The 13740-nt window shown below is 37.1% G+C and overlaps 1 pseudogene; it reads left to right on the top strand.

Annotated features, from left to right (window-relative positions):
* The first annotated feature begins 2202 nt into the window (after nt 1-2202).
* Nucleotides 2203-2302, top strand: LOC118153306 (U6 spliceosomal RNA; annotated as a pseudogene).
* Nucleotides 2303-13740: the final 11438 nt, after the last annotated feature.

Here is a 13740-nt window from a genome sequence, read left to right as displayed (position 1 = left end):
CACCACACCCAGCAAATTTTTGTATTTTTAGTAGAGGCAAGGTTTCACCATGTTGGCCAGGATGGTCTCAATCTCTTGACCTCAGGATCTGCCCTCCTCAGCCTCCCAAAGTGCTGGGAGTATAGGCATGAGCCACCATGCCCAGCCTATTTTAATTTTTAATACAATAAATATCACCACACATAAATGAAAGCTCATCAGAATCTTTGGGATTAATAATTTTGAGATCATCAGTAAATGTTAAGATTATAAAGGGGTCTTGAGACGAGGTTTAAACCACAAGGTGTACACAGAAAGCTCAATAGTGTCAACAAGAAAAATCTATACCAGCAATAACTAACTAGATAGTGTGATAGAAATGACACCATTCACAATAGCATCAAATCCCATGAATTATCTAGAAGTTAAAATATGAATGAATGATTACAGGTTTTATATAAAATAGCATTGAACTTACCACAGAACATAAAATGATTTGAGTAATTGAACAAATAAATAATAGCCTATATGAGATTCTTAATGAATCCCAAAATTTAGGCTTATATACTCAATGCACTGTAAGTAAGCCAAACATTGACACATCAACTCTTAGGAGCAGATAAAGGTTTATTTGATTTGGCCTAAGCTTGGGAGCAGGAAAGACAAACCCTCAAATCTGACCTGCCTTTGAACATAACTAGAGGCTTTAAAGAATAGAGTAGGTATAGGGAAGGCAGGATCCTCCCATGATCAGAGATATTTGCATCCCTCAGCCTAATCAAACTTCTGTACACCATCAAGGAGGTCTGCATAACCTAAAAATCATTGTTCTTCAAATGAAAAGCAAGTTCATGAATCTTGTGGGAAGCCGGCAGAATTAGGATATGAAGTTGATCAATTACTGGTAAATACTGACTACTGAATGACTATGCAAGCAAGCACACATGAAGTGAGAAAACAAGGAAAAACAAAAATAAAGTAAAACAAACATTTTATGATCTTTATAATAAAGGCTCAGTTACAAGATGACTAAAATTTTAAAGAGGTATCCTACTTTTCTCCCAATTAATCTATATATCCAATGCAATCAGAATTTGAAGAAAAAGAATCTATAAATAAAAAGAATAACAAATAAAGAACAAGCCCTAAAAAAAAAATGTTAAGGCATACTAAAAATTCTAATAGAGGAGGATACAAAAGATTTTGTATTCTATTCCAGAGACCAGTCCATGCAGCTGATACTCTTTGTGCATTCCATGTCTCCCCTCATGTGCTGGTTCTCCAACTGCCAGCACCTGCATTTATTTTCCCTGGAGATTTTCCCTTGTCACTGGAGACTTTTTGCCACCTAAACAGATGGCTCCAAGTGCCAAAGACTTAACAGTCTTCAGGAACAGCCCTCAACAAATAACTATTGATTGGGTTTTCAGTGTTGGGCTGGAGCTGGCTTCTTCCAGCTCAAGAGAATCAATTGTTAAAATTTCAGGAACTTTGCAAGCTAGTTGAAATCACTCAGCAGTTTGCAATTCTGCCTGGTGAGGATATTTACACTGCAGATATCATCACAAGTGCTATGAACTGTTTCCATTTATCAGCATTGCAGTGGTTTGGTGTATATATACCCCTGGATTCCTTACTCTGGGTGCACCAATTCCTATATTTACTCTGGCTCCAAGAATTTACCACTGGGATTAAAATGGTACTATAAATGAAATGCAGGTTCAGTTGCTCAAATTTGCAGAGTCCAGTTAATAACAGCAAGTCTGGGATAAAGAAAGTGACTTTTATTCCCAAGCTGGTTTAGGGGAATAAGTACTGGCTTCCTGCTGAGTACTGCTTTGCTTTTGGAGTAGAAAGCAGGCACTTTTTAAAAGGAGTCTTTGCATGAAAGGTGTGCGGGAGAGATGGGAGTTCACATAACTTGCTTCAGTTTCTTGTCTACTGGGTACTCAAGCTGTTGACCACTGCTGCCTTCATAGGCAGAATTAGGTTGTAAAAGTGAGAGAGAGTTTCATAGGGGGCATATTTTGTGTTGCAAATTGACTGTTGTCTCTTGAGGCAATCTCCCGGTGGAAGAGAGTCCTGTTCTGGAGCTCCTAAGCATATAGTTAGATAAGCTTGCCCTGTAGGGAGTATCTGGTAAAGGAGAGGTGAAAAATTATAATTGCATTTCTAAAGAACTAAGCAGGAAGTGGAAAAAAGGAGGAAAGAGAAAGGAAGAGAAAAAAAATAGTGCTTGCCTAAAATTGGAATGATACAAAAAAGATTAGCATGGCCTCTACACAAGCATGACACACAAATTAGTGAAGCGTTCCATCGGTTTAACATCTTTTTAAAAATTATAGAAAAAAGAAAAAAATTAACTATCTCTTAGAAAAATGGAGATACTCATTTGCAGTAGCTACATTCCAAATAAACTATCTGTAATCAAATGCTTGGCTAAGGATTGGCTTTGGAGAACGTCACACTAAAACAACCCACTTATATCTGTGGGCAATTAATACATAATAGAAATGACACTAAAAATTAGTAAGAAAAGGATGAATTGTTTAGCAAATTATTTTGGGGAAAGGATACTAAGGAAGAAAATAAAGTTTGTTTGCTTCCTCATATCATATATAACTTTCATTTGATTAAAAACTTAAATGTAAAATGATAAAATATAGTATTAATATAAAATAATATAGAAGAATATCATTATTTAAACATAAGGCTTTCCTAAATTCAAAGTACAAAAGCATAAATTTAACAACTGATGTTTGATTACATCAATAAAAATAAGAATTACTCTTTTCTTTTTTTAGAGACGGAGTTTCGCTCTTGTTATCTTGTTACCCAGTCTGGAGTGCGATGGCGCGATCTCGGCTCACCACAACCTCCGCCTCCTGGGTTCAGGCAATTCTCCTGCTTCAGCCTCCTGAGTAGCTGGGATTACAGGCACGTGCCACCATGCCCAGCTAATTTTTTGTGTTTTAGTAGAGACAGGGTTTCACCATGTTGACCAGGATCGTCTCGATCTCTTGACCTCGTGATCCACCTGCCTCGGCCTCCCAAAGTGCTGGGATTACAGGATTGAGCCACCACGCCCAACCTAAGAATTACTCTTTTCAAAGCAAGGTTATATAGATAACTATAGCAGATAAAAAACACACTGGGAAAGTTGTTTATAATTTCCCAAAGTAATAGCTGATTGTTTTATCTATGGTATACAAATAGTTAATTGAAATAGATAAGAAAAAAAAAAAGTAACCCAAAAGTAAATGTTCAACAGATATGAAAACTCAATTACTAGAAAGAGAAACTTGAATGGTTTCTAAGTATATAAAGATGTTTATACTGTGGGATGCTGAGGCGGGTGGATCACGAGGTCAAGAGATCAAGACCATTCTAGTCAACACGGTGAAAACCCGTCTCTACTAAAAATACAAAAAATTAGCTGGGCATGGTGGCGCGTGCCTGTAATCCCAGCTACTCAGGAGGCTGAGGCAGGAGAATTGCCTGAACCCAGGAGGCGGAGGTTGCAGTGAGCTGAGATCTCGCCATTGCACTCCAGCCTGGGTAACAAGAGCGAAATTCTGTCTCAAAAAAAAAAAAAAGATGTTTAATAACACAAGTAATTAGCAAATGTATATTAAAACATCAATAAGACACAATTTTACTTCGATCATATTGTAAAAAGAAAAAAACATGAACTAACCCCAAGTGTTGACAAAGAACTGATGTGTGGGAAAATCTAGACAATCATTAATGGGAACAAACTGTGGTAGCCATTCTCCAGAGCAATCCAGCTCAACAAAATCAGTTAGAGTAGGCATGTATGTAACATAATCCAGGAGTTTCATTTTTTAGTATGTCTGTATTCTAAGGAAATTCTCCTGTGGTCCTTGAAAAACATGTGAGAACATCTATCTCAGTGTACATTGTGGTCATAGGAAGTTATGGACAGTCCAACTGGTCATTTCAAGGGAAGTGAATACATCAAATTTGGTAGGTACATACAATGTATACTATGTATACATAATATTCAGCTGCCAGCAGCAAAGATACAGCAGTAAAAACAGCAACATGGATAACTTTTGCAAGGGAGATTGCATAGGAACAGAAAGTAAGATCAGTAGCCTAATATTTATCTAAATAAAATCATGTATATACACACGTATATATGGAATGCCAAATATTTTGACTGAGATGCATTCATATTAAGTGATATGTGAAACACATGACAATGAGAACTATAGAGGGATATGGACCATGGGGATAGTGATTCAAAGTAAATATAACAAGAGGGAGGGTCTAGCAATTGTACTTCCTCAAAACATAAAAATATGCTGTTTGTCCATTGATTTCAACATAATGTTTACCTTCTCCTAATATTTCATGAAGGTTTCTGGCTGTTAATTTTACTTGGAAATCTCATCAGTGTCTTTTTGGTGGGGAGTTCTTTCTCTCTGTAACATTTGGTGCTCTGTTTAGATTGCCTTTGCATCTGTATTCTCTCTATTAGAGCTACTTTCTCTGCAGGATTAGGTAGGAGAAGCCACATGGAGCTTGCAGTTGAAACTAAACTAAATCACCCACCAGCTGGCCCCATTTCCTTGTACCATGATATCTGATCTCTTCTAATTTGTCAAGGTATGCCATGCTATACTTTGATGTTATTTAAATTTTGTTCATTGTAAACAGCTCAGCCATGAACTATGTTAAATATATAGTAAGCATTCTGTTAAGGAGATTTGTCTTCATCCCAAGAAAAATAAGAAAGCCCTTGAAAGATTTTAGGTGCATCACACTCAACTTGAATGAAGATACTGGTGCAGATAGAGAACAAATAAAAGATAAAGCTTAATAATAATCAAGATAGAAATATTTTATATGTAAAAATTGATAATTTCAGGGATCCAAGAGCAGAAAAGTCAGTTGTTACATCAGCCTTCAAGATTCTTACATTACTTAAGAGAGTAGTAAAGAAAGAGAAGAAAGGAATCCTGATTTTATCTAAAGGATACAAAGGTTTGAACAAAAACTGACTACACTGTCTTGACTTTGTGAGGTTAAGTTTTCTGCTATGAAACAGAAACATGGGCTTATACTCTAACTCAAGTCCAGATATGGAAAAATAAAGAACATTACATTTTTTGCATATGTGATATTATTGTGTAAAATTCATATGCCCTAAATACATAAATAGATTTCTCTGCTCCCAAAAGCCTTCCCATGCACCCAGCTTAAAGAGAACTGAGCAAGCAGACTATGTTAAGACTTGCCTATGTGTTTGATCATGCTAAGATAACTACATTTACTTATTCCACCATTAGAAATACAGTTCTATAAATGCTAAAATAACTGCAACAGAGATGGCAGGGCAAATACAACATCAGTGTAATATATATATATATATATATATATATATATATATATATATATAAAGGAAAAAAATACATGTAGGCAAGAAAAGGAATTAACTTGTTAGTGTAGAATTTTCCACAAAATACCAGTGAAGTACCTCTCTAAAATATTTACATCATATACTAGAAAATATTTTAATGCTATCTGTAATTTAATTCTATCAAAATTTACATACTGTAAAATTAATATAAAATGTGAAAATCTTCAGGTCATTATAAACCATTACCAGAAATTTTCAAAGATCAAATTATATAAGAGAAAAATGAAAAACACATTCAAAAATAGTAATTTAAGAAACTGCAGGTGCATTATCTGGGCATTTATATTTTACAATCTGATTGAAACCAGGAGAGCTGCCAAAATATTTGGGGAGCCAAGAGGAAGCATTACAGATGACTCTTGTTTTCGGTTGAAAAGAATTATACAGGTTTTGCCAAAAGAAGATAATTCTAAAAGTTAAGATGGACATAGTAAATATGAATGTTAGAAAGCAAACTAAACCTGTGCATCAATCCTATCATCAACATTCATTACAATTGGACATTATATCTCTCTTTGAACATTTCCCAGTGTTTAAAAAACCTCAGCAAAGCAACACATTCCATTTTCCAGGAAGTCCGTATAAGTAAAGGTTATTCTTATGTTGAGTTAAAATTTATTTCTGTGTAACTCCCGATCCTTCCCACTGGAGCCACAAATAAATCCATTTTATTTCCAGTCCATTTTAGAACTAGTAACACTTAATATTAAAAGTAACAGCAAAACTCTCAATTACTTTTGCACGAACCTTTTTTTCAAGTCATCGTCTCAGAATTTTACATCATGTTTTATAAATTATCAGAATCTTCTCCCATTCTATGAACCCTAACTTGTGCATGTCAATCTCAGAGTGAGTTCAGAGAACTGAACACATAGTAACAGGAATAATTTAACCAAAAAAAAGAAAAATTAATCAAAAAGTAAATCCATAAAAGATTTTAAAAGGTAAGTACATAGGTTTGCCAAATTGGTCACATAGGAACAGCTCTGGAGCACAGTTCCCAGCAAGAGCAATGCAGACGGTGAGTGATAGCTGCATCTCCAACCAAGGTACCAGGTGCATCTCAGTGGGACTAGTTGGACACTGCGTGTAACCCAAGGAGGGTGAGCAGAGGGAGGGTGGGGCCCATGATTCACTGGGAAGTGCAACGAACTGGAGGACCCCCCCATCCCCCTGCTACTAACCAACAGAGGTCATCAGGGGCTTTTCTAGACACTCTGGCACTCCAGTCCAGATACTGCACTTTTCCCGCAGTCTTTATGACCCACAGACCAGGAGATCACATCAGCCAACTAGCGCCATGGGTTTCCAGCACAAAAACACACACAAATCTGGGAGGTCATTTTAACTGGTACCTGGAATACCTGTGAGACAGAGCCACACATTTCCCTGAAAAGAAGGGGGCTAAAGGCAGGGAGCCAGGTGATCTGGCTCAGCAGGTCCCGCCCCTACAAAGACCAGTAATCTGAAATGCACTGGCTTGGGAGTTTTGCAGTGAGCACAGCAGTTTGAGCTCAACCTGGGATGGTCCAGCTCTTTGGGGGTAAGGGCGTCCACCATTACCAAAGCAGTCTACCATTACGGAGGCAGTTCTAACTTTAGTCCGTAAACAAAACCACAAGGACGTTTACACAACAGCTGGATAGAGCCCATGGCAGTTCAACAATGCCTCTACAAGTAGACTGTGTAGAGACTCCCTCCTTGCTGGGCAGGGCATCTCTGAAAAAAGGTAGCAGCACATCAGGGACTTACAAATAAAGACCCACCTTCTTGGACAGAGTACCTGAGATAAGAAAAGAGGCGGTTCTGAGTTCTGCTGCAGCAGACTTTAATGTCCCTGCCCAGCAGCTCTGAATGGAACAACAAAGCCCCCAGCACAGCACTTGAGCTCTGATAAGAAACAGATTGCCTCCTCAGGTGGCTCCCTGTCCCCCATATATCCAAAGAGGCACCACATAAATGAAACCTCTGGCTGACATCTGACAGGTAGCCTTCTGGGACAAAGATACCAGAAGAAGAAACAGGCAGCAACCTTACTTTTCTGCAGCCCCCAAGAGTGATTCCCAGACAAGCAGGGTGTGGAGTGGACCTCCAGCAGGCCTGCAGCAGAGAGACCTGACTGTTAGAAGGAAAACTAAAAAACAGAAGGAAGTAACTTCAACGGCAACAGAAAGGACATCCACTAAGAGACCTCATCGGAAAGTCACCAACTTCAAAGAACAAAGTTAAATAAATCCACAAAGATGGAAAGAAAACAGCGAAAAAAGGATAAAATCACCAAAAACCAGAACACCTCTGCACCTCCAAGGGATCACAACTCCTCACCAGCAAGGGAACAAAACTAGATGGAGAATGAGTTTGACAAATTGACAGAAGCAGCCTTCAGAAGGTGGGTAACAACAAACTTCTCTGAGCTAAAGGAACATGTTCTAACCCAATGCAAAGAAACTAAGAACCTGGAAAAAAGGTTACATGAAATGCTAACTAGAATAACTAACTTAGAGAAGAACATAAATGACTTAATGGAGCTGAAAAACATAGCACAAGAACTTCACAAAGCATACACAAGTTTTAATACCCAAATCAATCAAGGAGAAGAAATAATATCAGAGATTGAAGATTAACTCAATAATATAAAATGAGAAGGCAAGATTAGATAAAAAAGAGTGAAAATAAATTAACAAAGCCTCCAAGAAATATGGGATTATGTGAAAAGACCTAATCTACATTTCATCGGTGTACCTGAATGTGACAGGGAGAATGAATCCAAGCTTGAAAACACTCTTCAGGGTATTATTCAGGAGAACTTTCCCAACCTAGCAAGGCAGGCCAACATTTAAATCCAGGAAATGCAGAGAACACCACAAAGATATTCCTCAAGAAGAGCAACACCAGGGCACATAATTGTCAGATTCACCAGTGTTGAAATGAAGGAAAAAATGCTAAGATCAGCCAGAGAGAAAGGTCAAGTCACCCACAAAGAGAAGCCCATCAAACTCACAGTGGATCTCTTGGCATAAAATCTACAGCCAGAAGAGAGTGGGGGCCAATATTCAACAACCTTAAAGAAAAGAACTTTCAACCCAGAATTTCATATCCAGCCAAACTAAGCTTCATAAGTAAAAGAGAAATAAAATCCTTTATGGACAAGCATTAGCTGAGAGATTTCATCATCACCAGGCCTGCCTTACAAGAGCGCCTGAAGGAAGCTCTATACATAGAAAGGAACAACCAGTACCAGCCACTGCAAAAACATACCAAATGGTATAAAACACTGACACAATGAGGAAACTGTGTCAACTAACTGGTAAAACAACCAGCTAGTATCAAAATTGAAGAATCAAATTCAGACATAACAATATTAACCTTAAATGTAAACAGACTAAATGCCCCAATAAAAAGACACAGACAGGCAAACTGGATAAAATAATCAAGACTCATCCATGTGCTGTATTCAGGAGACCCATCTCACATGCAAAGACACACATAGACTCAAAATAAATGAATGGAAAATAGTTTACCAAGCAAATGGAAAGCAAAGAAAAAAGCAGGGATTGCAATCCTCGTCTCTGACAAAATGTACTTTAAATCAACAAAGATCAAAGGAGACACAGAAAGATATTACATAATGGTAAAGGGATCAATTGCAACAAGAAAAGCTAATGATCCTAAATATGTATGCACCCAGTACAGGAGCACCCAGAAACATAAAGCAAGTTATTAATGACCTACAAAGAGACTTAGACTCACACACAATAGTGGGAGACTTTAACACTTCAGTGTCAATATCAGAACAATCTATGAGACAGAAAATTAACAAGAATATCCAGGAATTAAACTCAGATCTGGACCAAGTGTACCTAATAGACATCTATAGAACTCTCCATCCCAAATCCACAGAATATACACTTTTCTCAGCACCACATCACACTTACTCTAAAATTAACCACATAATTGGAACCAAATCACTCCTCAGCAAATGCAAAAGAACAGAAATCATAACCAGTCTCTCAGACCAAAGTGAAATCAAATTAGATCTCAGGACTAAGAAGCTCACTCAAAACCTTACAACTACATGGAAACTGAACAACCTGCTCATGAATGACTACTGGATAAGTAATGAAATGAAGGCAGAAATAAAGATGTTCTTCAAAAACAGTGAGAATGAAGACACAATGTACCAGAACGTCTGGGATACATTTAAAGCAGTGTCCAGAGGGTAATTTATAGCGCTAAATGCCCATATGAGAAGCAAGGAAAGATATAAAATTGACACCCTATCATCAAAACTAAAAGAGCTATAGGAGTAAGATCAAACAAATTCAAAAGCTAACAGAAGACAATAAATAACTAAGATCAGAGCAGAACTGAAGGAGACAGAGACACGAAAAACACTTCAAAAAAATCAACAAATCCAGAAGCTGGTTTTTTGAGGAGATCAACAAAATAGATAGACCACTAACCAGATTAATAAAAAAGAAGAGGGAAAAGAATCAAATAGATGGAATTAAAAAATGATAAAAGGATATTACCACTGATTCCACAGAAATACAAACTACCATCAGAGATTATTACAAACAACTCTGTGTACATAAGCCAGTAAATCTAGAAGAAACTGATAAATTCTGGTACACTTATACCATCTGAAGACTAAAACAGGAAGAAGTTGAATCCCTGAATAGACAAACAAAAAGAGGCAGCAATTAATAGCCTACCTACCAAAAAAAAGTTTAGGTCCAGACTGATTCACAGCCAAATTCTACTGGATATACAAAGAGGAGCTGTACCATTCCTTCTGAAATTATTCCAAACAATACAAAAAGAGGGAATCCACCCTACCTCATTTTATGAGACCAACATCATCCTGATACCAAAACCTGACAGAGACACAACTAAAAAAGAATATTTCAGGCCAACATCCATGATGAACATAGATGCAAAAATATTCAATAAAGTACAGGCAAATGGATGGCAACAGCACAACGAAAAGCTTATCCATCATGATCAAGTAGGCTTCATCCTGAGGATGCAAGGCTTGTTCAACACACACAAGTCTATAAATGTAATCTACCACATAAACAGAACCTAAGACAAAAACCACATGATTATCTCAATAGATGCAGAGAAGGCCTTTGAGAAAATTCAACAGCCCTTTATGCTAAAAACTCTCAATAAACTAGGTATCAATGGAACATATCTCAAAATAATAAAAGCTATTTATGACAAACCCACAGCCAATATCACACTAAATGGGCAAAAACTGGAAGAATTCCCTTTGAAAATTGGCACTAGACAAGGGTGCCCCCTCATCATTCCTATTTAATATATTATTGGAAGTTTTAGCCAGAGCAATAAGGCAAGAAAAAGAAATAAAGGGTATTCAATTAGGAAAAGAGGAAGTTAAATTGTCTCTATTTACAGATGACATGGTTGTTTATTTGGAAGACCCCATCATCTCAGCCCAAAACCTTCTTAAGCTGATAAGCAACTTCAGCAAAGTCTCAGAACATTAAATCAATATACAAAAATCACAAGCATGCCTATATACCAATAATGGACAGAGAGCTAGATTATGAGTGATTAAAGAGAATAAAATACCTAGGAATACAACTAACAAAGAATGTGAAGGACTCCTTCAAGGAGAACTACAAACCACTGCACAAGGAAATAAAAGAGGACACAAACAGATGGAATTTATAGATTCAATGCTATCCCCATCAAACTACCATTGATCTTCGTCACAGAAATGGAAAAAAAACCACCTTAAACTTCATATGGAACCATAAGAGAGCCTGCATAGCCACACAATCATAAGCAAAAAGAACAAAGCTGGAGGCATCATACTACCTGACTTCAAACTATACTACAAGGCTACAGTAATCAAAACAGCATGGTACTGGGACCAAAACAGAGATATAGACAAATGAAACAGAACAGAAGTCCCAGAAACAACACCACCCATCTACAACTATCTGATCTGTAACAAACCTGACAAAAACAGGAAATGGGGAAAGGATTCCCTATTTAACAAATGGTGTTGGGAAAACTGGCTAGCCATGTGCAGAAAGCTTAAACTGGACCCCTTCCTTACACCATATACAAAAATTAACTCCAGATGGATTAAAGATTTAAACATAAGACCTAACACCATAAAAACCCTAGAAGAAAACCTAGGCAATACCATTTAGGACCCAGGCATAGGCAAGGACTTCATGACTACAACACAGAAAGCATTGGCAACAAAAGCCAAAATAGACAAATGGGATCTAATTAAACTTAAGAGCTTCAGCACAGAAAAAGGAATAATCATTAGAGGGAACTGGCCACCAAAAGAATGGGAAAAAAAATTTGCAAGCTACCCATCTGACAAAGAGCTAATATCCAGAATCTACAATGAACTTAAACAAATATATTTTTAAAAAAATAACCCCATCAAAAAGTGGGAGAAAAATATGGACAGACACTTTTCAAAAGAAGACATTTGTATTGCCAAGAAACATGAAAAAATGGTCATCTTCACTGGTCATTAGACAAGTGCAAATCAAAATCACATTGAGATACCATCTCACACCAGTTAAAATGGCAATCATTAAAAAATCTGAAGACAACAGATCCTGGAAAGGATATGGAGAAATAGGAATGCTTTTACATGTTGGTGGGAGCGTAAATTAGTTCAACCATTGTGGAAAATAGTGGGATGATTCCTCAAGGATCTAGAAATAGAAATACTATTTGACCCAGAAAACCCATTACTGGGTATATACCCAAAGGCTTATAAATCGGTCTATTATAACAACACATGCACATGTATGTTCATTGCGGCACTGTTTACAATAGCAAAGATTTGGAACTGACCCAAATGCCCATCAAAGACAGACTAGATAAAGAAAATGTGGCACATATACAACACGGAATACTATGCAGTCACAAAAGAAATGAGTTGATGTCCTTTGCAGGGACATGGATAAATCTGGAAACCATCTTTCTCAGCAAACTGACACAAGAACAGAAAACCAAACATTGCATGTTCTCACTATAAGTGGGTGTTGAACAATGAGAACATATGAACACAGGGAAGGGAATAGCACACACTGGGGTCTGCTGGGGGGCGGGGAGACTAGGGGAGGGATAGCAGGGAGTGGGGAGATTGGGGAGAGATAATATTAGCATGTGACGGGGATGGAGGCAGTAAACCACCATGGCATGTGTATACCTATGTACCAACCCTGCATGATCTGCACATGTACCCCAGAACTTCAAGTAAAATAAAATAAAATAAAAGGGTAAGCATATATAGGTATGTAATAAATATTTATTTAGTAAACAAAACTTGGTTAATATTGATTTCATAGGCAAAATTTTTCTGTATAAAATAAGGATAATGTTTTTCCTAAAAAAGTTAAATGTAGTACTTCAGTTTTTTTTCCAAGTAAGCTTCATCTAGTTAAAGAACTGTTTTGCAAAATATAGAGATCATTTTAAATCATGATTCTGTCACTAAATATATTTATTATACTCCCAGCTTCATGCTGTCTACATATTTACTAAGAATTATTTCTGTGTCAACATTCAAATCCGTGGTATTAATAAAATAAACTCAACAGCATACCACCAGACAACTTTGTCCTGCAGGCTGATGACAATATCATCAGTAGGACCCCTCAAGTGCAGCGGTTCCACTGACTAAGAATTCACTTAATTTCCTACCAAGTATTACACATAGATTTTTCCATAGGATATGATATTTAAAATTTGTCAAATTGTCACTGACATTAGAATTTGCTATATTGCTTACACTACCATCAGAAACAACCTCAGAGAAAGAAATACATTTCATCAAAGTGTCCCTTCTTAGTAAATCCACCTTATTCCTTCGGGAGTTATTTCCTCTTTAAACTCTCACATTCAAATCTTGTTGAGCTAAATATTCCTCCTTTTGAAAACTGGGATAGCATATCTGGGTATCCAGCACATGTGTTTTGATTATTCAAAGGCTTTCAATGTTGGCTGGGAGGAGCACTTTCTACTAAAACTAGTAGTAGTATTAACGTGGTAGTCTTTTTTTATTGTACTTTAAGTTCTGGGGTACATGTGCAGATCTTGCAGGATTGTTGCATAGGTACACACATGCCATGGTGGTTTGCTGTCTCCATTCCCCCTAATGTGATAGTGTTATTCTTTTTTCCAAATGTCTTTTAATATTCATGTATACCAGAGTAGACTCTGATAGCAATGAAATTTGTGACGATAGAGATGCATGCCTTGTTACAGTCTCAGTCCTTCCGAAAACCATCCTTTATCATCTTTGAAGGCAT

The sequence above is a fragment of the Callithrix jacchus genome, chromosome 4 (assembly GCF_049354715.1).
Source record: "Callithrix jacchus isolate 240 chromosome 4, calJac240_pri, whole genome shotgun sequence".
In the NCBI taxonomy this organism is placed as follows: Eukaryota; Metazoa; Chordata; class Mammalia; order Primates; family Cebidae; genus Callithrix; species Callithrix jacchus.
The sequence above is the reverse complement of the archived record's forward strand: the minus strand, read 5'-3'. Positions and strand labels throughout refer to the sequence as shown.